Source organism: Pelodiscus sinensis, chromosome 2, assembly GCF_049634645.1.
Source record: "Pelodiscus sinensis isolate JC-2024 chromosome 2, ASM4963464v1, whole genome shotgun sequence".
In the NCBI taxonomy this organism is placed as follows: Eukaryota; Metazoa; Chordata; order Testudines; family Trionychidae; genus Pelodiscus; species Pelodiscus sinensis.
Genome location: NC_134712.1, coordinates 166,173,671 through 166,200,352, shown reverse-complemented (window position 1 = coordinate 166,200,352; position 26,682 = coordinate 166,173,671). Strand labels below are relative to the sequence as shown.

The 26,682-nt window shown below is 43.3% G+C and overlaps 1 long non-coding RNA gene across 1 annotated transcript in view; it reads left to right on the top strand.

Annotated features, from left to right (window-relative positions):
- LOC142826807 (uncharacterized) overlaps positions 1-25,763 on the top strand; it is a 51,402-nt gene extending 25,639 nt beyond the window's left edge. The window contains exons 2-4 of the long non-coding RNA XR_012901058.1: positions 23,751-23,890; positions 24,757-24,865; positions 25,620-25,763. This is a non-coding gene — a long non-coding RNA (uncharacterized LOC142826807). The remainder of the gene's footprint in view (positions 1-23,750; positions 23,891-24,756; positions 24,866-25,619) is intronic.
- Positions 25,764-26,682: the final 919 nt, after the last annotated feature.

Below are 26,682 nucleotides of genomic sequence, written 5' to 3'. Positions count from 1 at the left end.
TGTAAAAATCTGCCTACTTTCAAGGGTGCCAGTAGAGGGCACTAGTTCAGAACAGCTATGTTGGTTTCCTGTGGGGAAGAGACAGGATGGGGTTTGGTTCTCATGACTGGTCTGTCTTTGATGACTGGTACTTTTGACATAGTTAATCATTATGGGCTATATCCTAAGATTTTTGACTGAGGTTTTACTTAATCCTCCTTTGCCTAAACAAGGTCCAAGTAGGAAAGTGACTCAGGGTTTGGCCCTTGATTACTGATATCTGAGTAATATGGGAAAATATGGTAGGATCTCTCCAGACAGGTCTAGAAAGGGGCGGCATCTTGAAGGATAGATGTTGTTTTGGTGAAAAGACCAGCAAGGAGAGACACACTTTACTATGTCTCTAGGCGGAGCATGCTGCTCTCTTGATAGCAGCATGCAGGAAGTGGGGAAGCCAGAACATCAGTTGTTTCCTGCCACAAGGGCACATTGGTTGACGTAGCCTCCAGTGACTGGTTTCATAGCCACTGTATGTCTTCCTGGGTGAGTTCAGCCTCTGCCCAAGTTGCTCAGGCTGGTGAGGTCTTGAGCCACATAACTGGAAATCCTGTCGCCACATAAATAAAAACATTAGGCTTGTTTCTCAGGTCCAGCTGAACAATTCTGGGTGCAGCATGCAAAGGGCACTGCAAAGCTGGTGTGATACCAATTGTATGTGCCGCCTTTTCAATATGTGGGCCAATTCCTGGTACCATTTGTAAAGTCCGCAGGGCCGCTCCAATATGCAGGCAATACCCCTAGAGAGAAGTCCCAGAAGTCCACTGTCAGTCAGATGCAGGTAGGCCATTCCCCTGACTGCCCCCTCTAGTGTGGGTTCCTAAATAGATCTGTTTTAGATTTGGTTATGCTGACCTTATGTCACTCGAGGATTCTACTAAATCACATCCTCGCCAGCAGTGTAAAGCATCTGGAAAATGGCGCAGCTGGGTACATTATAATGCCTTCATTTTTCAGGTTACTTTGCACTGCTGGAGTGGTGGAAAGCAACTAGCATGATACAAGGATGTAGCCAAGTAATCTGACACTAAGTATTCAGTGTGATGGACGCATGCTGTTCTGAAGAATTCTAACTAGTGACTGAGGGGAATGTCTGCAGTAACAGCAAAATGCAGGTCCAAGCACCTTCTGCTTGCAATATGATCTCACAGAGAGATGGGAGATGGGAACAAGAAACAGAAAAAGGAAAGTTGTCTGTCTACCTTTGGCATATCCTTCTTGGTGGCATAATTGGGCCCTGGAGACAGGATTTGACTCATGAGAACTGAACCAATGCATTGAGGGACCAAGAAGTTTCTACTGTTCCTGAAATAGCCACCAATATGAGTGGTCAGGAAGTGAATAAACTTTAAAATTAGCCCGGTTAAGGACACCCTGCTGTGGACCAATCCTGCCATAAGAAATATACGTGACTTGGAATATAAATATGCCATTTGTATATTGTTACATTCCAGATAATGAGCTATATCTCAAAGTTCTTGGTCCATTCCAGTGTCTAAAAAGGAAAAGAAACACCCCTAAACATACTGGCCCTTTAAATTAAACCATCCGATGGTGCCTCTGAGGTCAGGGAGTAGATGATATTAGCAAGAATCTGGGCCAATGTCCTATGTCTCGTATATGTCTAAATAAAGGACAAAGAATCATGATGCCTCTAAAGTGGAGTTACCAGTACCTGAAATATATGGGAAGATTTGTGTCTGGTGCTTTATTGGAGGGGGGATCATACCACCAGATGCTTTGCAAAAAAGGATTTTAGTAACTCTGCAAATGCCTATTGTACACAAACCAACAGAGTTTCATCCTGAAAAGGCAAAAGAGAAGGTTTTGTTGAACTATGAATCCTTGATCCTTGTTGCACTGATTGGCAGATTCTTCTAATTATATATGTCTATTTACGTGTGTATGAGGAAAAACAGGCAAAAGCCCAGGAAATTCAACAAATTTCCATTATTAAAAGGCTAAGTAGCTTATGACCTGGCATTCTGCCACAGAGTGACGCAGGGCTTTGTGGAAATCAAACGAGTTCTGCCCTGGGCTGCTTCCTTTCCCTCCTCGTGTGTTCCTCTACCTCCCCCCACCGTGGGGCGGTCACCTTTGATTCGTCCGTCAGGCTGACGGTCGTATATCCAGACGCCCACCCCTCCCGCCGGGGCTGGTCCTGCCGTCTGGGTGGCCGTCGGGTCTGGACTCCTGAGAAGGGGGGGGGGGCTTTTCCCCCTGCTCTCCCCTTCCTCTGCATGCTGTCCTCCCCTCCTGCTTGCCACCGCTCACTCCTTCCCCCCCCCGGGCGGAAGGGGTCACCTTTTTAAAGTTCCCGCCGGGGTTCACGTTCCCCCGCACGTCGCCGGGCGGGCGTTACCACCACCGCCCATCCTGCCCCCTGATTGGCCGGCTGCCCTGTCAGTCTGGGCGGGGGAACGCCGCCCGTGCTAACCCCCGCCCCCTGCGCCGTTTGCCGCCGCGCGGCCGCTTGTCAGCGGAGCGGCCCGCTTCTCCTGCCCCGGCGCGGCGTGAGTACACGCCGCACACCCCTGACAGGGCCCCCTCCCCCGCGGCAAGAAGGGCCCGTTCGGCGGTGCCCCAGGGACGGGCGGGGGTCGCCTCGTCACACCGGCACGCGGAAGGCGGGGCCAGACAAAAAGGTCTCCACGGGCCGGATGAGAGGGCCTCGCGGGCCGCATCCAGCCCGCGGGCCGTAGTTTGGAGACCCCTGCTTTAGAACATAAGAACATAACGGCCGTACTGGGTCGGACCAAAGGTCCTTCTAGCCCAGTATCCTGTCTGCCGACAGTGGCCAGCATCAGGTGCCCCAGAGAGAGTGGACCAAAGACAATGATCAAGCGATTTGTCTCCTGCCATCTCTCTCCAGCCTCTGACAAACAGAGGCCAAGGACACCATTTTATCCCCTGGTTAATAGCCTTTTATGGACCTAACCTCCATGAAATTATCTAGCTTCTCTTTAAACTCTGTTAGGGTATGTCTACACTACCACCCTAGTTCAAACTAGGGTGGTAATGTAGGCAACCGGAGTTGCATATAGCCGGGCGCCGCCATTTTTAAATGTCCGCTAGTGCGGACTCCATGCCCCGCGGCTACATGTGGCACGGACTTGGTAGTTCGGACTAGGCTTCCTACTCCGAACTACCATTACTCCTCGTTTCACGAGTTACTTCACGAGGAGTAACGGTAGTTCGGAATAGGAAGCCTAGTCCGAACTACCTAGTCCGTGCCGCATATAGCTGCGCGGCACGGCGTCCGCACTAGTGGACATTTAAAAATGGCGGCGCCCGGCTATATGCAAATGAAGCCCGGGAAATTCAAATCCTGGGCTTCATTTGCAACTCCGGTTGCCTACATTACCACCCTAGTTTGAACTAGGGTGGTAATGTAGACATACCCTTATAGTCATTGCTTTCAACAGCAATAACATAGTTCTCAGACATACAAACTCATTAGTGGTAGCACTTAGAGGCCTGAACAATATCAAAGCGCTGCTCTGTTGGGAACAGTATGAAGATATGACCATCCCTGCCCCAAAGAGTGTGCAGCAGGTGTGGGACAATAATTTTTTGCCAGGGGTCACTTCAGAAATTTTTGAAGTGGCCCCAGCTGCTCCTGAAGAGGCAGGGCCTCAAGTGGAAAGGGCGGGACCAGCAAAATTCCCTGCTTCCTACCACAGACGATGATTGGTCTGCTGGCGAAGGAGTGCATGAAGTTTTTACCCTCCCCCTCCCCGAGGCTCCTCCGTCCCCCCCCCCCCCAGGCACCTATGTCCTTGGCGGTGGGAAGAGACTTCATGCGCTCCCCACTTCTGTCCCCAGGCCAGTCAGGGCTTGGAGGTGGGGGAGTGTGTGAAGTCTCTTCCCGCCCTGCCAGGAGTGTGCACCACACACTCCTTGCAGGCCGGGGACAGGGTGGAGGAAACTTTGCATGCTTCTTCCCACTCCCAGGTCCTGATTGACCTGAGGGCAGGGGAGTGCACAAAGTCTCCTCCTGCTCTGTGAGGAGCATATGGCACTTCTAATGGTTGCACGCTCCTGGCAGGGTGGAGGAACCTTCGTGCACTTCCTCCAGGCCCTAATTGGTCTCGGGACAGGGGGAGTGGCAGGGCCTCCGTGGGCTGGATCAACCCATTTGGCGGGTCGAATCAGGCCTGTGGAGGCCATTTTGCCCACCCCTGGCTTACAGTCTACATGGCAAAGGATAATAGGAAAGTGAAATGGACAACCAGGTTGTTTAGGAAGAAGGACAAAGTAACAGAAAAATATGATGTTTTAGTATACGAGCTGTGTGAACAATTTGTAGCCAATCCACAGCAGTAATCACAAAATACGACCAACATACCAGGTCAGAGGACAAAATGTAGAAACAGGTGTAAAGTGGAAGAGTTGTCATATTTGCAGTCAAAATATATGTTCTCTGCAGGAGCTGGAAGTGAGTGATAGCATAACGCAGCTGACAAGCATGCTTTGCTTTAGCAATGTTTAACAAGGGGGATTTTATTCCAGAAGTTCATACTGATAGAGCATTGCATATGTATGCTGCAGTGTCATTGAACAAATGCCCAAGGTAACACATCGCCATAACATGGAGGAAGGGAATTTGGGCTTTTTTTGGAGAGTTCAGTAGAATGAAAGAATCATGTAACAGGGAAGAAAGACTGTCAGCAAAACTGGTTGTGAGAGAGTCTTAAAAAGCTGAAGCAAAATGCAGGACAATGTAGCACTTTAAAGACTAACAAGATGGTTTATTAGATGATGAGCTTTCGTGGGCCAGACCCACTAAAAAGCTGAGACATTTTGAATAAGCTTTCAAATGTATAGAAGATTATTTGAGTTAAATTGAACTTGTTAAGGCTCACCAATCAATAAGAAGTTTATTTCCAAGCTTAATGGCCATACAGCACAGCATATGCGTGTTTAGTGAAGCCACAAATAAATTATGAAGGTTAACACTGTTTTTCTGAATAAGGAGAATTATTCCATAGGGAACCACAAAATATGCTATTAAGGTCTTAAAAAAATAAGAGTCCGCTACCATTTTGAGATTGTGGCTTTTTTTGTTAAATAAGGCAGTGGTTGTTTTTGTTTTAATAGTGTGACTGGCCAGGTATCCCTGCTTGAGCACTTTCTCTGTTTCTCAAGGCCAGAAGGTTAGATTCAGGCTTTTAAAAATGTGATTTGGAAAATGGAACAACAAGCGGAAAAAAAGTAAAATAAAATGTGTTTTTTTTTCTTTTGAGTGACAGCATGGGGTGTCTTGGCATGATTTCTCATAAAATCCATTGTATTCAGCTTGATGAGACTCTGCACTAGACTGACAAAAGTTTTCTGCCATTCAAATATAATGAAAAAACACAAACAAATTAAAGGCTAAATTATTTACATTACAGCTGATAGTGTGATAGCACTATAATACTTCCTTTCGGTGTTATAGTATTTTACAAATTAATCGGGTGTATGACAGAGGCTTTGTGTCTTTCTCTGGTGGACACATAATATTGGATTTGATTAGGGCAGGCAGGATGATGGAGCACCAAAGAGCGCATATATGGGGAACAGAGATAAGTAGTTTAGTCATAATTACAAGAAAGTTAAAAAAGAAGATGGTGGGGTTAGGGAGGTTAGGCGGTTGACAGTAGTTCTGCTGGTAGGAAGGCCTATCAGAGTAAGCCTGAAAGTAACATCCAGCACAGATAAATTGTTAATGCCAACATTAGCTTTCTGTTGTTTCATGCGCAGTTTAGGTTCAAAATGTAATTGAGTGCAACTTAAAACTGTTTACCAAGCAAATCCACTTTGAAATAAATAAATGGCCATTAATATGGAGACCCACAAAGCAACTATTTCATAAGTAAACCCCCTGCTTGGAGCTGCAGTTGAACTTCAGTACAAGAGGAGCTGTGAAGAGGTTTCTTTGTCAAACCCCAAGCTGTGCTAAACTTCCATAGCTTTGCGGCTCCCTATTAAACCCATATAAACAGAAAGTTTTTCAATTGAGCTTGTCAAAAAATAGGCTTCTTTCCACAGAAAAATTTGACTTCTCAATGAAAAATCAAACTCCAAAATATTTTGGCTAAAACCTGAAATATTTTGATTTGTAAATGCTGCTTGGGTATCTCATGGGACTTGTCACTGTGATGGCTGAGAATAGTCAGGTGCATTGTGACAGATGTCCTTTGGCTGGGGACCTGAACCAGGGGGAAGCACTGAGACAAGAGGAAAAAACTCCAACTCCCATGAGACACTGTGGCCAGAATCCAAAATGAAATGTGTCCGTGTTTTGGCTAAGATACCGTATTTTCTGGCATATAAGACGACTTTTTATACTAAAAAACATCCCCCAAAAATCGGGGGTCGTCTTATACGCCGGGTATAAACATACTGTTACATACAGAACGTCCCTGTGCTGATACTGTATGTACCGCGCTGAGCCAATCACGGCAAGCGGTGTCATCTATTAATGCATACAAAGCCTGCTCGGATTGGCTGAGTCAGAGAGGCGGGCTATTACAACCTTTGCCAATCCGAGCAGGCTTTGTATGCATTAATAGAATACACCGCTTGCCGGGATTGGCTCAGCGCGGTACATACAGTATCAGCACAGGGACGTTCTGTATGTAGCTGAAGCTACAGTACTGTATTAGGGCACATCCAGCGGGCTGGTGTTATTAAATGGTGTTGCCTCGGAAGGGGGGGTAGTCTTATACGGCGAGTATAGGCCAAAACCTATGTTTTAACTGGAAAATTAGGGGGTTGTCTTATACGTCCAGTCGCCTTATACGCCGGAAAATACGGTACTTTCATTTGATTTAGGATGAAAAATAATAATAATAAAAATCCATGGGAAGCAGACACCTTTTATGAAAAAAATAATTTAGTTATAAATCCAAGATTGCTCTTAAAAATAGTTGTGATGAAAATTTTTTGACCAGTTCCTTAAGTTTCAGACTTTTCATATGAACATGGAGTGACTTACACTGTGGTCCATTTAGAAACTCACCTTTTTACCAAGACATGCCATTCTGTGACATTACAATATTTCTGTATTATTAGAATAGGGAGCATCTCAGGCTCTACTGTGTGATAACTATTGGTAAATATTCATGATATAAAAAGTTCTCAATTTTTCAAAGGGTTTGGGCTAGAAAATAGGGGAAATGAAGTGACTTCAGCTGAAGTTTGCTTTGAGTTTCAAGTTCTGAAACTGATAGCAAATCTCAGGGATAGAAAAGAAATCTAGATTGAACTCAACCAAACTTAAACCTTGTATCTGAACACATTATTTGTGGGGAAAGTTTGAAATCCATGCCTTGATCGGGATTCAAATGTTCGGAGAAGATCCTACCTTTAATCAAACCCCAAGAAAAACCTTACGTAAACTCCTTCAAATGGAAATTGTGTATTTTTGCAGAGCTGTACTGACAGCCAGTAATGCTTTCTTGAACTGTGTTAACATCATTAGAAGACAGTTTAGAAGACAGTTTAAACAAGGGAATACTACTACTACTAAAACTCAGTTTCAGCTCCACTATAGATGCATAGATTCCAAGGCCAGAAGTCACCACTATTATCCTCTAATCTGACCTCCTGTATAACACTGACCATAGAACTTCCCCCAAATATACCTGCAATGTATTTTTTAGGAAAACTAGCGAGTGTACCACCTGCTCGCTATGCTTGCCAACCCCTTTCCTCCTGGCTGCAACTCCCTACCACCAGCCTGCTCCTGTGCATTCCCCCTTGGCCTGACACCCTACCACCAGCCTGCACCTTCCCCCCAGCCTGACACTGCACCCTCATTTCCTTCTGCACCCCACCGTCTGCCCAGATCCTGCACTCCCATCCCTATCCCATTCACTGGCAGAGACGGAGGGGTGTGTATGGGAGGGGGACAGAGAGGAGGCTGCATGACTCCCTGCTTCTTCAGAGCACCTGAGTGTGGCTGAGGTGGTGGCTCCCCCAGGGGACATGGGACATCCTGGGGGTTGGTCTTGTATGGTGGCGGGGACCCAGCCCCAACAGTAGCAGTGGTAGCTGCTCCCCAGTGGCACAGCCTCCCGTTGTGTGAAGCAGGAGCCAGAGCTGGAGCAGCCCATGCCCAGAGGGGACCGTGCCAAGGATGGCCACAGCAAGTGGCTGAGGATGAAGGCGGGTGGTAGCATGAGGACACAGATGACATCACTCTGTCATCTTTCAGGAAAAATGTGTATATACATATATAGAGAGACACATCCAATCTTAATTTTTAAAATTTTGTCCGTAATCTATAGCGTAAGAAAACAAACAGCGCGGCGCATCTGAAGAAAGCAATTGTCAAAAGTGTTTTTTAAAGGAATGATGACACTTATTTCAATGTTTCTTGTTTCTGGGTTTTTATGGATAGTGGGTGAAATCCAGGCCTCTTTGAAGTCATCAGGAAGTGGGGAGGGGAAAGTTGCCTTTGTCTTAAACGGAGCTGAGATTTTTACACATTGCATTTTTCTCTAAGGACTGATCTACACTAGGACTTTATCCTAAATTTAGCCCCCAAAGGTTGCTTATCTAAGCAATGCATCCACACTGTTAAACCTGTTGTTACACCCTAAGGGTCTGCAGAAGTCAAAACCTGTAGTCCTGCTTTTCATGAGAAGTAATGCTATTCCCAACCGTGCATGTCCGAAATTATGTTAGTGTAGATACTGCGTTGTCAGAAATTCAAATAAGGGGGTTAGAACTGGAGAAGCGCTGGTACTAAATAACTACTGGGGCAGGCAGAAAAGAAATAACCTGGAAAAGAAAGCTAGTGGAAGTTGGTTGAGAGGCAAGTGAAAACTGTCCCAAAATGGCACCATTTCTCTCCTCTCCACGTAATTATAGGAGATCATACCTAAAGCACTGTCATCTAGGGATACCTGATTATAAACAGTTCAAGACTCTATTTTGTTCAGGACCCAATCCAAAGTCAATTGGAATTAATGCCTGTGATTTCAGTGGGCTTTGGATCCAGGCCTCAACAGAATTTCTAGAATAATTCTGTTGATTTACATGAGATTATACCGGATTGGCACCAGTGCAAATAAAAAGAGATACAACTATACTATAATTATTACTATTCAGAAAATCATTATTAAAATTTAGTTAGGGTTTGAGAGTATATTTCACTAATGTAAGGGGAAAAAATCCTTACATCATGTTGTTTTTACTCAGAGGCAGCAGTTAAGAGGAAATATTTTATTTAAATGTGTTTTCTCCTAGAATTTTCTCATGGTGTGTTTGTATAGATGACTGATCTGTGGTGTTTAGATATATATGATTCTGCATGACATGTAGGCATGTTACCCATGTTTAAAAGAAGCTAAGGGATTCCTTTAGCCATTCTTCCAAGTTTTATGAAATACTTTGCAACCTAAGCCTAACATTGTTTTTCAAGGAAAAATTTATTTTAAAAATACATTTTATAGAGTCCTAGATTGGAAGGCCACGGAGACCCATTATAGTTATCTAGTCTGACCTTTTGCATATTGCAGGTTATAGGATTCTATGATACAGTGTCTGCTGTATATTCCCAGAAGTTGCATTTTTTTTCTTATAACTTGAATGGGGGAAAAATAATGCTATCCGTCTGTTCTGACTATTGCTGCTACTTGAGATAAACAGGAAGCAGCTTCTGATACTTTATCATCATAATCCTCATGATTTAAAGGGTGTGATTCTTATTTCCTGTCTCCCAGACAAAAAAGTTAATCATTACATGCATGTTGTTCACACTGCTGTGACTTTTACTGTGGAGAAAACCCCTTTGTATCATTTCAGCAAACATACTCCAGTGACTGTGTCTTATTTTAACAACACAGGGGATGTAATTTCCTTTCCTCGTCATTCCTAGTTTCTATGGGGTTTTCCTACCCTCTGGGCAGGTTTATGTTTCTAGTGAAAATGATTAGGTAATGAGGCCAAAGAGGGAGGTAAGCTGCAGTTCCCAGGATGACACGCCTCTCTGACGGGCACGACTCATCTGTTTGCAAATAAAGTCTCCATGCTGATATTTGTATTAAAGACAATAATGAAATTAAAGTTAAAATACTCACTTTATCTTGGAGAATATTACTCCCAGAATATGATGAAGACTCATGTATGACACGCTCTTTTTGGAACTGAAAGTAAGCTCCTTTAAAGATCTTTAGTGAAGAAACAGCAATTTCATTATATATGAGCTGTGTCATAGAGTTCAGATATGGATTAAATCTAAATGGACATGTTCCCAGTGTTTGGATTTAGTGATGTAGTTTGGCCCACTATAGAGCCTGATTTATGCCCCAAAATTTGGATTCTGATCCACATTCAGATGTACCACAATCTTCTGACATGTGATGTCTGGTTTTCTAATTCAGACCCATCTCTAAAATAAAAGGGAAATTTTAACCATGAGAAGGTACTTTGCAAAAACAACAGAAGCCTGATTTTCCTCTCATTCGTATACCTTAATTGATTTCTAGGTTATTTCTGATGCACATAGGTGCAAATGTGGGCAGAGTAAGGTCCTAATATCACTGGGGTACGCTTCAAAGATTGGGGCATGCTAATAAATCAAGCTTTAGTGATCACACAAACCATGACAAAGTTTCAAAATGTAATGAGATTGGTTTGGAGAGGTGCTGAGCAGTTATAGCCATTGTTACCCGCCATTGGAGCTGGGAGGAATTCACACCTGTGAAAACCCAAGCTGGGTAAGCTGATGGAAATATGAGTGCAAGAGTTCTGTCACGAAGGGTGGTAGGAAATCTGTCAGAAAACTTGATTAAGAACACAAATTAGATTTAAATGTGTGACAACTGTGATTTTTCCCATTGTCCTGTGCTTAAATTTTCTCTCCCTTGCTGCAATGTCCTCTTCTTGTAGCTTGGTGGACCAGGCCTTTTTTCCTTTCCAGTTCTCTTTAGTCCTATTACAACCCTGAGGGCATCTTTAGCAGTCGGGTGTAGAACTGGCCTGTACCTACCCTGGACTATGTGAAACTGGAGTGTAAACTCAGCAGCTGGTGAACCAAGGGGAGGATGAAAGTGGAACAACTCTCCTAAGAATCATGGATTTTATAATGATAATCACAAATATAACAATCTGAGCATTATTTGTTAAGGGACAGATCTTCAGTTAGTGTAAGTCATTGACATCACCAGCTAAGCAGACTTACACTAGCTGAAGACCTAGAACTAGAAAACTTTTATGAACTTTACTGAGAATTCAACATAATGTGTAGAAAGTAGGTAGCCGTATATATGGCACCCACATATATATTTTTATTACTTTAAAAATAAAAATATGTATAAGGAAATGAAATGGAGCCTACTGTCTTGTTTCCTGTAGGCTCTCTGGTCTAGGGATTTCTTGGTTTTTCCTCTACAAATATCTGAATTCTAAGTTATATATCAAAGGTCTGTAAGGAATTCCTGTGTCACCTCATGATGAAGGCCTCTTCCATACCTCATGATGAGCAGCCTTAGCAGACGAGAGAACTCTATGCATGTCGCTTGCACTTGAGGTGGGTTAGGGTGAGCATTATTGAGAGTACATGTATATAAGAGCAAGAGCCAACAGGGCCAGACTGAGCAGATATGCTGTTAGGACTGATGACTGTGGAATGTAGTGGAAACATGGGTCCCACTTTTCTGTGGCATCATGACCTATTTTCATCACTTCACTGCATCCAAGGAATCATAAAGTTGGAAGAGCTGGGATTTCCCTCTGCACAGGAAGACTCCCCAGGTGGCATACAGGTTCTACACCGGGGCTGGGCAAGATGCAGCCTGAATCTGGTCCCCCGAACACTTTGATGTGGCCCATGGACTGCATCTGGCAAAGTTCTATTTATATCCTGCTGCCTGTGCACCACATTTCCAAGTGGTGGCTCAAGCAGCAGGATCCTATTTAAAAGGCTCCTAGTTGCTGTGCTACCCTAGCAGGGGCTGGAGCCACAAACCCTTTAAATAGCCATAGCAACACTAGGCAGCTGCTGGGCAATGCAGTAGTGACAGAGCTGACAGCCACAAGCCCTTTGCTGTGCTTTTTATTCAAAGCCTCTGGTTCCAAAAACTCTGTGGGGAAGCTAGTCCCCAGCCCTGTTCCTTCTGGGGGGTGGAGCTGGCCCGTGACCACATACTAAAATTCATTGCATCCCCCTTGTGAAAATTATTACCCACTCCTGTTCTACACTAACATCTTTGTGAAACTGTCAGATAGGGGGCCCTTGCCATGTTTGTCTCTTGTGACACATGCAGCTGAGTTGGATGCATGAATTAGGCCCTTCAGCAGAAGTATCAATGTACCATAAAAAGGGCTGCTACTGTAAAATTTTTGAACTCACTAACTACGGAGAAATAACAAGAATAGTTGAAGCAGCCTAAGATTTCCAGTCTATTTTTGTGTCCTCAAGAAGCTCTGTTAAACATGAAGCACAGGAGCCCTTATCTTAGCAAAACCAATTTTCTGACGTTCTCTTCTTGTTGGATGTGAGAACGTACAAGATCTTTCAGAAACTGACATGCTCCTGTAAGAAAAAATAGAAAAGCAAAGCCAGGAAACACAGCAATGCAGATTTCATAGGGCTTTGCCTTTTTACAGCTCCTTGTGTACGCTTTGTTTCTTGGGACCCAACAACAGAGAGAGTAAAAGCAGAGACTGTAAAAATGAGACAATAACAAATGAATCACCAGAAAGTCTATGTTAGCTCAAGATTTTGAATCTCATCCCCTTGCTTTGGTCATCAACTGCTGGTGAAACTAATAATCAAACTGTGCTTTTTATTGGGAGAAGGCGGCAAGAAATTCAAGATAATTACCAATCCTAAGCAAACAGTGATTATCAAAAGAGGTTCATCATAATGTCACTGATGCTGGACAGAAATTCAGACATCATCCTCAGTACCTTTTCCTACTCATGGGCTATTAGTCATGTCTTGGTTAAAATTGAAACATCATTTAAAATATTAGAGAAATGTGGCACTTTGCTCAAATAAGGCATCTGTTCCAGCAAAATGTTGTTTTGATCACTAACAAAAAAAAGATTGTTCTGTTTTTAAAGAAAGCGTGTGGACATGTATATGAGTCACTGCATTTGAGTGGTTACTGTATGTGAAGTTATTTTGAATGCTGTAAAAATTAAAAATACATCGAAAGAAATCATTTTCCTGAAATATTGCATTAATGTTATTCTTTGCCTTGAATTTATTTTTATCTTTCCTCCTCATCAGCCAGAGAGAAAATAGAAAACTTTTACTACCCAAGAAAATCAGAAGATTAAAAACGTAGCCTTTTATAGCTGAGGGATCCTGAAAGAAAAATGTTTATGAAAAATCAGTCTTCCTAGAGTATGGAATCGCATGCCTTTTAAAAGTTGGGTTTCCCTAGGTGCGCTGTAAATATGCGTGTTTGACCTATGACTTAGGTGATCTGATCGTTCTTAAAATTAGTGGATTTGTAGTAATGAAATGTCTCAAGAGTGCTCAAAGGCTTTACAAAACAGAGTTCTGAGCCCTGGTGTTCCCTAATTATAGAGAGCCATCTGGTTTCCGAAGTATGGCTGGCATGGCAGAAGAGGGAACAACTGAAATACCATAGGCATTCAAATCCATAGCATTTCTAAGAATTACAACCTACTGTGAGGTAAGGCTACATCAGGGCTGGGCAATAATTTTTAATGGAGGGGGGCACGCAAAGATTTTGGTAAGCAGTCACAGGCCACACTTCTATGGAGGGGACACGAGATCTGGGATGGCGGGTGAGATGCAGAAGGGAGCTTGGGGTAGAGGACAGGTGTGCAGGAGGGAGTGTGGGGTCTGAGAGGGAGTTTGGGTGAAGGGGGTGTTATGATCTGGAGCAGGGACTTGGGGGTGCTGGGTCCAGGAGGGGGTATGGGTGCAGAAGAGGATTCTGGCCTGGGGGAGAGGGGTAGGAGGGACTGCAGGGTCTGGGAGGGAGTTGTGACCTGGAGGAGATGTGGATAGAGATACAGAGAGTTTGGGTGCTGACCTAGGGCAGGAGGGGCTGGTGACTTGGGGCAGGTAGTTGGCGGGGGGGAGGGAAACAGATGGGGTTTGCCAGAGGCAGGCTGTGGCTGGGAAATTCTTACCCAGGCGGCTCCCAACCAGCACCCCAGCAGGAACCTGAGGCTGCTGGGTGGACTACTCTACATGGCTCTGCACCAACATTGGGAAGGAGGTTTCGCTCTGCCCCTACCTCCAGCAAAATTTCTAAGTTCCTACTGGCCAATGGGAGCTGAGGAATTTTGCTGGGGGCAGGGACAGTGCGTGAATTCTCCCACCCCTCCCCAGCTTGCAGAGCAATTAGCAGCCAGCTGTTGAAAACAGTGTGGGCTGGTGTGTAGTGAGGGTGCTGGTGAGGTGGCCAGAGGTTGGATCCAGCAGTTTGATGGGCTATATTCAGTCTGCTGGCTGCCTCTTGCCCACCCCTGGATTAGATGCATATGGCGCTGAAAGTCTTAAATCATGTATATTTTCACATTTTGCTAAGGACAAAAATTAGAACAGGTTGAATACCTGAGTGGCAAAAGGAGGCTGAAAGGGCAGGCTAATGCAAAATCCCAGATAAAAACTCCCACAACATTTGGAGTTAAAAATCTAGATTTAGATTTATTTGTGTTGCAGTAACACCTGGAAACCTAGAGGTTTCATTGTGTTATACCGATGACTTTTCCCTGGCCCTTGGTGTATATGATCTGAATAGACTGCTTCATTGGGAAGAGCAAGAATGGGAATCTGATCAACAATTTTAAAGATATCTTTACTACTATCCCAAAGGAACACCGTATCAACCTTGACCCTGAGAGTCTCATTCAGAAGGGCCAGTTCTGAATATCTGAGTGGACAAGGGACACAGAGAAGAGGGACCTGGAAAATATGATACTGTCAGAAGTAGTAGAGAAGTGTCAGAGCAAGTGGTACAGCTTGACTGTTATCTGGCTTTGGGACCAGCAGGATATCCTATTTCATATTGACTTCAGGAAGGTGAATGTAATGTAGAAGTGCAAAGACTATCATATGCCCCAGGTGGACAAAAAGTTGGATAAACTAGAAAAGGCAACACACATAACCATCCTGGATCCTTCAGCAAGAGGTATTGCCAAGTATCTCCCTAGATTCTGGTGGCATGGATAACAGCATTTGGCACTCTGTTTTTATTGTATCAAATTCAGAGCCTGCCATTTGGGCTCCTTGGTGCCCTGGCCACCATTCAGCACTGGTTGGTAAGGAGCTTTCATCTCATTAAGAGCAATGATTAAAGGTCTAGAAAACATGAGTATTAGGGAAGACCGAAAGAATTCCGCTTGTTTCATTTAGAGAAGAGAAGACTGAGCGGGGACATGACAGCGGTTTTCAAGTACCTAAAAGGGTACAAGGAAGAAGGAGAAATTTGTTCTCTTTGGCCTCTGATGATAGGACAAGAAGCAATGGACTTAAACTGCAGCAAGGGAGGTTTAGGTCGGACATTAGGAAAAAGTTCCTAACTGTCAAGGTGGTTAAACACTGGAATAAATTGCCTAGGGAAGTTGTGGAATCTCCATCACTGGAGATATTTAAGAGCAGGTTAGACAGACATCTGTCAGAGATGGTCTAGATGGTGCTTTGTCCTGCTGTGAGGGGAGGGGACTGGACTTGATCTCTCGAAGTTCCTTCCAATTCTAGTGTTCTATGATCATTTTATAGGTGAGAAATATTAGGAAGAAAAATAAATAAAACTAACTCTAGGCTGTGTAATATATCTGGGTACATCTACACTGCATCCCTAGTTTGGACTAGGGATGCAAATGGAGATGACCGAAGTAGTTAATGAAGCGGGGATTTTAATATCCCGTGCTTCATTAACATGATCTCGCCGGCGCGCTAGCTCCAATCACAGGTGATTCAAACCAGGAAGTGCACGCTGGGATGCGTTAGTTCGGACTAAAGCCCTCAGTCCGAACTAACGCGTCCCAGTGCGCACTTCCTGGTTCGAATCAGCTGTGATTCGAACTAGCGTGCTGGCGAGATCATGTTAATGAAGCGTGGGCTATTTAAATCCCCGCTTCATTAACTACTTTGGTCATCTCCATTTACATCCCTAGTCCGAATTAGGGATGCAGTGTAGACGTACCCTCTGTGGCAGAGATAGGTAGTATATACCCAATACATAGTTTGATAGAATGATTTTATTCAATTACTTGATCAAAACATCTGAAGAGTCATTGCACAAGTACTACAATTCCTTAGGGCAGTGGAAGTGGACTAACAGCTAGTCTGGGCATATGCTGGAATGGCTATACAGACATTGAATATTTTGAGTTCAGCCTAGTGACTGAGCATACCAAACCACTGGTGAGTAAACAGAATGCCCCGTTAGAATCTCTGGCCCGCTCTTTGAAATGGCAGGTCAATTCTTTCCTGGGATTAGTGGGCATTGATGCTGTGTGCCAAACTCTTCCATGACAAATACAGTACTCATTAAGCAGGTCTGTACTCTAGGGTCCTGGAAGATTCATTGGACCCTAGAGTGTGCAGCAGGGACATAGCCATGGGTGGGTCCGCGTGGGCAGTGGTCCACTCACTTTGTATCCAGGCTCACCTCTCATCAGCTCATCCAACCAGGGAGCGGAGTCAGGGGCACCAGAGCTTCCCCCACTTTGCTTTAGTGTTCTGTTTGGGAAGTGGGGCTGTAGTGCTGTGGAGTGAGGCTGGGACCTACCCTGAAGCCCTCTGCTTTCCCTTTGCACCACAGATCCAGTGTGGGTGACCCATATGAATAAAGATTTTTCCTCAGAAGTGGGAGGAAACTCATTTTATGGATTTATTCTGGACCCACTCTTGGGAGACAAGGGTAGGTGCGGTGTTGTGATAGGATAAAACAGTCAGTGGAGTGGTAATTGTAGGGGTCCTGACCAAAAAAGGAGATGTGTGTGTGGGAAGGAGGTTTGCAAGGTGATTGCAGGAGTAGTGTTGCTCTGCCTTCAGAGCTGGGTAGCTGGAGAGTGGCAGCTGCTGGCTAGGGCAGATGTAAGGTTGTCATGTTATGGTGTTGCCATCCTTACTTCTGTGTTGTTGCTTACAGATTTGGGCCCTCATTCAGCAGCTAATATTCTCTGGCCATCCAGCTCTGAAGGCAGCCACACAGCCGAAAGGGTGGCATGAAATGATATCGGCACCCTTCTGAGCTGCTGATGGCAGGGTGCTGCCCTCATAGCTGGGCACTCAGGCAACAGCTGGTGCTTTCCATCTGCCTACCTCTTAAGGCAGAACAGACGTAAGGATGGCAATAATGTGATCCCCCTAAAATGACCTTGTAACCCTGCAAGTTCCTTTTGGGTCAGGACCCCCAATTTGAGAAATGCTGTACTTCCCCATGAAATATGAATAGTACAGGATAAAAGCTCACAAAAGACCAGATTTCATGGCGGGGAGACTAGATTTCATGTTCCGTGACACATTTTTCATGGCCATGAATTTGGCAAGGCCCTGCTCATTGTCCAGCCTTGGTTTAGGGGTGTTAAAAAAAAAACTTTTCTGCCTAATGTTTCCCATCTGTAAAATGGAAATAAGAATGTTTAATTATCAACCGCATGTGAGAGTTGTGTTGTCCTAAACATGATATGTACTTTTTTAAATTCTGAAAACTTTGGACTTTTGGGCTATGTCTACACTGCAGGCTTTTTGTGCAGGAACGGCCGTTCTTGTGCAAAAACTTGTGGAGCGTCTACATTGCACGCGTGTTCTTATGCAAATAAATTTACAGTAAAACGTTGGAAAAGAGGGCTTCTTGCGCAAGAGTTATTCCTCTCTCCACGAGGAATAAGCCCTCTTGCACAAGAGCTCTTGCGCAAGAAGGCAGTGTGGATGGGCAACAGGGGTTCCTTGCACAAGAAACCGCTATGGCTAAAAGGGCCATCAGAGCTTTCTTGCACAAGAAAGCATCCACACTCCCATGGACGCTCTTGTGCAAAAGCACATGGCAGTGTGGATGTGCTCTTGCGCAAGACCTTTTGCGCAAGACCTCTTGCACAAAACAGTTCTTGCGCAAGAAGCCAGCAGTGTAGATATAGCCTTGGGGTTTTCAGATCAGGGATTTTGTATTGTTTACAATAGATATAGGAGCTATATAAAAATTGGATATGTGTTCAGATTTCTAAGATTAGGGTGTTCAGAGCCAAAAATTAGCTTGATCCCCATCAATAATATACATATTATAGTACAGTTTCTAAATATAGGATTTCCCCTCTTAAGCCTCCCACCCAGGGGCCAGGAAGAAATGCACTCTGTGGATCCTCCTTAATGAAGTGATCACTTCCTTGCTAGTATGTGCTGGAGCACTAAACATTCCATAGAAGGGCAAAAGAAGGCTGGGAAGTCAGTGGAGCTCTTTAGCCACTCTCTGTAGTTTGCTTCTGACAGTAATTGTCCCTCAGGGCTTAAAGAGCAATTCTTGCTCTTCTACTAGGGGAACTTCCAGATTCCAACTCTCCCCCACCCTAAATTTCTGGGAAAAGAGCTGTTCAAAATTAATGGGCCTGCTGATACCTAACCATTATTTCATTAGGATAGAGCCTTTCAATGTTTATGGAAATGCTCTGTTTCCTCTCTTCAGACATAGCCTCTCTATTCGGTGCCACTTTCCTGCTGTAGGCTGAATGCTCACACTGAGGGTATGTCTACACTGTAGAGTCAACCTGGGCTGTTACTGGGTTCAAGTTTTAACTCACCCTTCTGTCTACACAAAAAACTTCTGATCTGACTTTGGAGATGCTTTAAGTTTGGGCTGGCTTACCTGGCTAGGGGTATGGGTGAGAGCTGAGGCTCTACTTCAGTTCTGGCTAGAAACCACCCACTTTGCAGTGAGAATGCAGGCTAACTCACATGAGTGCTGATAGTCCTCCAATGCCCTTCCTGCAGTTCCCCCTAAAGGACAGACCCAGTTCTTTCACAATTGACAGGGAAGGAATGCTAGAGCATCTCAATACAAAGAGCCCTCGGATATGCCCCCAAATATACAGGTGAGTGCTAAAACAAGGAGGATACAGTAATGTGAGTGGGGCTTTGCAGAGGGGATGCTCATATCTAGGCTTAAGCTAACAAGTGTGCATAGAGCCAGATTATGATCATCTGGCTTGACCATGCCATGAGGATGTAGTCTGATAGTTACATTCAAAATGGTGGGTAAAAAAGCATGATATTCACTGAACCAAAATGGATGTTCCCTGCTTTGTTATAGTAAGATGTCAAGCAATTATTATTTCATAGGAACTGGTAAAACTTAGAGATGAATAAATCATGCGTATTTAGAAATTTTGTTTAGAACAACACCCAGAATTTTTAATGCCTATCAGGTATTTTCAAGACTGCAGAATTTGGCCTGAACATGTCATGTGAGAAGATTGCCTAAGTGAGAGTAAGATTTGCACAAATATTATAGAATAGAACTGCTCAGCAATCAGATTTTCCATTCCATGAGAATTTCTGCTATTTTAAATGTTTTCATTTTCATTTAAAACACATAGCCAAAATTTCAAAATATTTCCTAACATTTCAGTTCAAGACCGTCAAAATGTCTTGATGATCATATTTTGGTTCATTCTTCCTTTGAATTTTATATTACAACATTAAATGATATATAAATGTAATGTGATCAAAATCATATTGTAATATACTATAAAAATGAAAACAAAATGAACTGAAATTACATTCTTTAAAATAATCTTTTTGAAATTTTCCTGTCAGATTTCACCAAAATTAACACATTTCCTCAAAATATGAAGATTTTGATGAAACTGCATTTTTTGACAAAAAAAAGATTGTTTTATTTAAATTTTTTGACCAGCTCTGGTTAGGAACAAGTTTCCCCACTCTATTTTGGTATCTGCTCTTCTGATCTTGACTTAAACTGGGAAGCTTAGAAGCATGCAAACATGAAAAGTAAAAGCTAAGTAAATGTTTGAACCTCTGGAAAGTACAAGTTTTCAGGGAAAGATGAGGGGGTCTTTTTTTATCTGACTGTCCCAAATATAGACTGCTTTCATCATTCATAAATACTTTTGCAATGTATGAGTTATGGAAAAACAGGTAATGATTCATGAAAAAAATCCTACTTCTCTGCAGTTGGATCATAAGTGCACTGTTGCTTTCATTTTTCTAAGCACGAGTTTGGGTGTGGGTGCATATTGGCATGTGGATGAAAACAGGGGGGCTATGTGTGTGTGCGTGTGGGTTTATATATGGAGTTAATATATGGATTGGGATATTCTTTTTAATCTTGTAAAGTATGCATGCTGCTTTTATTCATTAGCACCTACAAAGGACTAATTGCCATCAGGCATGTAGGTGGACTTTCTGGCAGCAAACAAGAAACACGATAGGTTTGATGACAACCAATGATCTGCCAAAGCCTTGTCAGAAGAACTCAGGCTTGCTGTCACTCACCCACCCCTTTAAATTCAAATACAGATGCTTCCAGGGGGTGTAGGGCAACCATCCAAATCAGCCTTTGAAATACAGCACGCTTAATATTGTACGTACACATAGTGTTGCTGCCGCCCGCCACTGGATGTCTAAGATGAAAGCGAAAGGAAAGTGTGACGTCTTCAAATGCAGCAAGCCAACTACAGGCTGCTAATGGCCTGTCTAAAATATGGGAATGTAGATATCCAGCATATATGGCATGTTCCAACACAGTCCGCTCTTGTTTCTTTAAGTTGGTGGCAAGTGTTAGCTTTCGAGCTGGCTGGAAACACAACTACAATGTCCCGCATAACTGCATTTTACTCAGCTGATTTACTGTAGTGTGATATTTCTGAGTTACCGTAGCTTATGAAGCAGCACTTTATTCTCTGGGCCAGAATAACATGGGTTCTCGATCTACACAGCATTTGGACTCATACGCAAGGCTGCCTTCCAGTTATATGACTTGATGAGTCAGCTGTTGATAGGTTTTCAAGGACCATTATGATCAATGTATGACACCTTTTGATTAAGAACCACTATTCAATTTTTACCTTGTACTTCCTGCAATGGCAAGAATTATACACCAAGGTAATTCTGCCCATTTTTCTTGGTTCTTAAGGTGGATTGTCAAGATCTTGAAGAACAATTGAAAGGAAAATTGGATAACAAAGTGTCAGGGTCCAACACTCCTGAATTCAGCAAAATGTTGGTGATGTCTAACACAGCATTGGAGCTATTGCTGAGCATTTGTTTACATGGTTTCTGAATTGCCAGCACACAATACATCAGAAATAGCTATAGGTTGCTTTGGCATAAAAAAGAGAAATTGCTATTAAATCATTAAAGCAAAGCAAAACAACGATGATAAAAAAAACTCAGTTTAAACAAATTGTAATAAAGTAAAAGCCAAATAATGTAAAAATGTCAAGACTAAATGGATCTATGCTTAGGTTCTTAAATGCTATGCATTTCATTTTAGGACTGGAGACGTGAATGTAGGCCAGGATTTAGCAACAAGGGACCAAATTTAAAAGAGATGCATAACACTGGGTCTGTGACTCCCCTTGATCTTTTGTACTCTTAGGATATGTCTACATTGCAACTAAACAGCCACTGCTTCCCAGTGTCAGATGGCTTGAGCTTGAGCAACAGGGTTGTTTAATTGTGGTGTAGACATTCAGGCTTGGCTGGAGCCTGGGATGTAGGACCTTGCAAAGGGGGTTGGTCTCAGAGACTGGCCTCTGGCCTGAGCCTGAACATCTATACTGCAATTAAACTATAGCCTAAGCCCTAGTTGGTCTTGCCTTCGGCCTGTGTAGACATACCTGTATTCAACCCAGGTATAATTTATACATCAGGAAATCAGAAGAAATATGTATTAAAATAGTTGTTATCCTTTTAGCTTCCACGTGCCTTAACTTACATAGTTTCTATATCTTCTTCAGGCTACAAGAAAATCAGATCAGTTTTGACTCCTTAGGTAAAATGATCATGAAAGGGTGTAAACAATGGAGGGGAGTTCTAAATTAACATCATCCTAGACATCACTTCTGATTTTGGCTCAAGATCTCTTCATGTCCCTCAGCTGTAAGATTCTCCACTGGGAATCCTGATTGCACGCTTCCCCTGTAACCTCAGTTCACCCCTTTCTCTACTTTTTTGCCGTGGCTAAGCAATGAAGTAGGAAGTCGTGATAATTGTTCTGGAATGCAGCATTTATCATCTAATTCCAGGGGAATTAGCGGCATTGCCATTTTATAGACTACATTAAAACAAATATAATTTTTTTATTTCCCTATCTAGAGAAATATGTGGTGTTTGGGGTTAGCGCTAAGAAATTTATATTTATGTGTTTAGAAACTCTGGCAATGCATACCACAGGAAACCCTAAGACAGACAGATGAAGAAAAATGGGAAGGTGATTGAAATTAGATTAGTCGTGCTCTGTGTTTTATTATGAATCTTGGGCTGTCACAAGCCTTTATTAATTAATATTTGTTCACTGGTTTGACAACCACAGATGAAAGGCTCTACTTAAGTGCAAAGCAATTATTATTATTATTTCTGTTTAGGGTTGTTGTTTTTTTTAATGTTACAGTTCTGATCATGGCTATGCCAATATACAGTTATCAGATGATAGGCAATAGTCACTTCATTCCTCCTGCATATTTCTCCAACTCCCAAAGCTTCACTGAAAAAAATAGATGAGGAAGGAATACTAACAAACTGGGTATTCCTCTGTCTCATTTCTCCAAATACAGGTTGAGCCTCTCTAGACTGGCACTTTCTGGTCTGGCAACATCCATGGTCCACCATGATTTTAGTTAGCTGAATATCGGCTTATTTTGGGTGCGGGCCCACAAAGTTTGTGTCCATCCACTAGTCCGGGGTCTCACCGATCTGTGCTTTATTTAGCTCTAATTTACATCGAAATGACTTCTAAGAGCCCAGTAAGCAGTGGAAGTGTTGGTAATGCTACTAGACAATTTGACCTTCCCTGGTTTGACAAATTCTTTGGTTCAGCACTGGTCAAGTTCCGAGGGTACTGGACTAGAGAGGTTCATCCTGTACAAGAACAAGCAGCCATTCAATTTCAAAGACAGACTTTTGTTTACCCAACGTACAATTAAGCTGTGGGACTCTGGGCAGTGAAGCAAATAGCTTCGGGCCAGATTCTGCTCCCCTTTCTCAAGTTCGGATGTAGCTTACTCTGTGAGTAGTTTCTTTGAACTACATGAAAAGTGAAGTGCTATTAATTCTAGCAGGATAACAGTATCTGGCCTTCGTTACATTTCTGTAAAGAATTGGTAAACTATGGCTGATGGGTCACTTGCTGTTAGGCTGCAGAGAACTGGGTGGACATGCAGTGCTGGCTCTCCCTCCTTGTTGAAATTCAGCTTTATAATATGAAAATCCTTCTCTATCACTTAGTATCCCCATAAGACAATTGTAGTAGCTACCACAGGGATGATTCTTGGGAGGAGAGGTGGTCTGTGCAATCCTGAACATGAAAGGAAATGCCTATAATTTTTGTTGGTATTAAGATGTAGGTGCATTAAGAGAGTTTTATGTCTCCTCTGAATAATCCAGCGAAGTCACTGGCTGAGAGAGGATACCAGGCTAGCTGGATCATTGGCATGGTCTAGTATTGCGAGTCTTCAAGTGTATGAGATTTCTCAGCATAATGCCTGTCAGAAATATCTATCTTAACTAATTTTTGTTATTTATCACATAAGTGTTTTATTTTTTTCAGGTCTGGGGTGACTACATCATCTTGTGATGCTCGTGAACATTCTGCCACTGATGCTTGTAGGTGGAATCAAAATTACATTGGTTAGAGATGCTGTAAAGACTTTAGCTTGTGTACTGCATTGCTGAGAAACAACAAATATGGTATTTTTTCCTTCTTCTGGGGATTTTTTCTATTCCTTTAGTAACCCATAGGACCCAGCCCCAACTTTGGGTAGACCCCTGAAGAGGCTGGGTGCTTCCTTACCTGTCTCCCTGGCAGCACCTCTCCTATGGAGTGTAGTAGCAGCCATGTCTGTTATTTCCCTGCACACCTTCCCACATAATGGTTTTGGCTACTGGATCTGTATAATCACACCCCAGATAATCATTTGATTCCAGCCAAGTGCTCTGGCCTGCTCCCAACCGTATTTTCTCTCTCTACTCCCCTGAGAGAGAGAATGTCTGTCCATAGAACACTGGGATCCAATTGGTGCAGAGGTCCTATCTGAAGCTTCTTTACAGCCTGCTCTTCCCCTAACCCCTTTCATGGCCCCTGCCCTGTACACTACAAATGTGGCAGTGCCACTGAAGTTCTTGCCCTGTGTTCTCACAGTGGGGAGAGTGTGGAAGGTTTTATCGAACATCAGCAAACATGGACTTTCAGCTTCTAACTGTGTTTGTTTTGGGTTACAAGGACCACAGTTTGATTAGAGGGAGGGAGGTGTCAAGAACACGCAGAGCAAACATGCACAGATTGAAGGGGGTATTGCTATACATTGCTGAGAGGCAGGAAAGAATTGATTGGTGTGCAATTCCAGGCATGATAACTGTCATGTTTCAAGCAAAAGTTGGCCATGCTAACTCAGGTGTGAGTGGGTAGAACAGGATCCTTATTTCCTGAGGCAATGGGTTAAACTAACTTCTGCCCCTTTATATTTAAATCACCTATTTCTTGCTGAATTCAGCAAAATGTTTATTTAGAACACTGATAAAGGCTGTGCCATGTCTCTTTTCATTGGCTGTTCTAGGGATAACTGTCTGGTTCTCCTTTTGCTTATGCAGTAGAGGCCTATAGGCCCGTGTTCAAACCCTGCCGATGACCCTCGCAGAAATCATTACATGTATCTTTTTTACCAGGTGAGGGCTGAGGCTGAGCCTCTGGCTTCCTATAGTCACACCCAAAATCTATAATTATTTATTTCTATGGCAACGTGAAAGGAGAGAGGATCTGGTGACTGCCACATTATTTTGTGGTTGCAGATAACTGCACATCTGTAATGGAAAAGAGCCCATCAAATAATCATTGCTTTATGATTCTGTTGATAAGTACAGATTCAAACTGGGTTGTAAAGGCTGATAGCAGGTCTCAGGAGATGCATATTGATTGTGAGAGAAAAATCTTTAAAGAGGGAAAAGGAGAGAACATGCCCATCTACCTCAGACCAAGAATGTGTCCATTAGAAAGCATTTTACTACTATTTGTATTTGTTTTTCACTTTTCTGTAGAAGTCATTCCTCTGTGTTTTTCTTGGGCTCTGAGTCATTCCACAACATAGAACAGATTGCCAATAGAGAACAAATATTACTCATCTTTTCGGAGACAGGTAGTTGTGTGGGTGGACAGGTAGAGGCAGGTATACTGATAAATATAGCTGCATTTTCAGCATATTTTTTTTAGCTGACTGGGATTTTCTTTCTAATCGTAATAGCAGAATGATAATGCATAGACAGGGCTAGAATCATTATCCAGATGTTTACCTCATGACTCAAACAACATCCCAACCACAGTAGACAACCAATTTTGTATGAGATGTTGCACCTTCCTCACAGATAAGTCACACACATATAAGCATACACACTAATGCTATATTACTCTTTTTCTTGTCTCCAGAAGCAAGATAAAAAAAGCAAACAGGAGATGGTGACAGCACCAGAAAGTGAAATAGAAATGTTCTTTTCCCCTGCAGTGAAAGTTAAATGCTTGCTGTATACCCTTAGCAGACAATAATAAAGCCATACCCTGGTCAAGGGACATGAAGAGTCAAACTAGAATGTGTGTTGTCTTTGAATAAGAAAGAATCCAGACAGTATGTAATTGATCAGTGCTGATGCATTTGTCACATGCTTCTGGTATACTGGTATAATACTCTTTCATATTATGTCTCTACTTTTTAAAATTGCCATTCCTGGAGAAATGTACTTTCAAAGATTACAAAATGTTTTTTTCACACTCATCCCATGCACAAAATCCTAGCAGCAGTAATTTTTCCATAACTACTTTGTGGTGTTGCTATGTTCTGTGGAACTGCCACCACACCCCACAATTTAGGTGCCTGAATTGCAGTGGTAGAATCCCTCATAAAGACAAGCCTAAGATATTTGGGGGAGCCAACAGCCTCCAGGGGCCACTGGGCAAGGTGTGTGGCTATGTCTAGACTTCAGAGTTTTTCTATGTCTAGACTGCAGGTATCCTGGAAAAACTCTGCCGTGTCCAGGGAACGCGTCCGCTTTTTCGGAAGACTTTCCGAAAAAGCAGATGCGTTCTTTCAGTATACCTGAATAAGGGATGTTCCGAAAGAGGAGGTTTTTCTGACATTTGGACCCATATAGACAGGCCAAATGTCGGAAAAGCCTCTTCCGAAAAGCAAACGGAAAAAGGTATGCAAATTGCGATTCAGAATTTGCATATCTTTTTCCAGAAAACCCTGCAGTGTAGACATAACCTGTGTGTGGGGCAGCTCCATGCTCCCAGAAGGGGCAGGGCCTTCGGTGGAAGTGGTGGGGTCTTGGGAGGAAAGGGTAAGACCTCAGAATGAAGGTGCTGGGATGGGACAGCCAACCCTCAGTGCCACCTGGATTGTGGCATACCTCCCCCAGACCTCAGAGCCACCTGAAGTCTGCGGCATGGCACTTCAGCAGTGATTTAAAGGGGCTAGGGCTGCCACCGCTGCTAC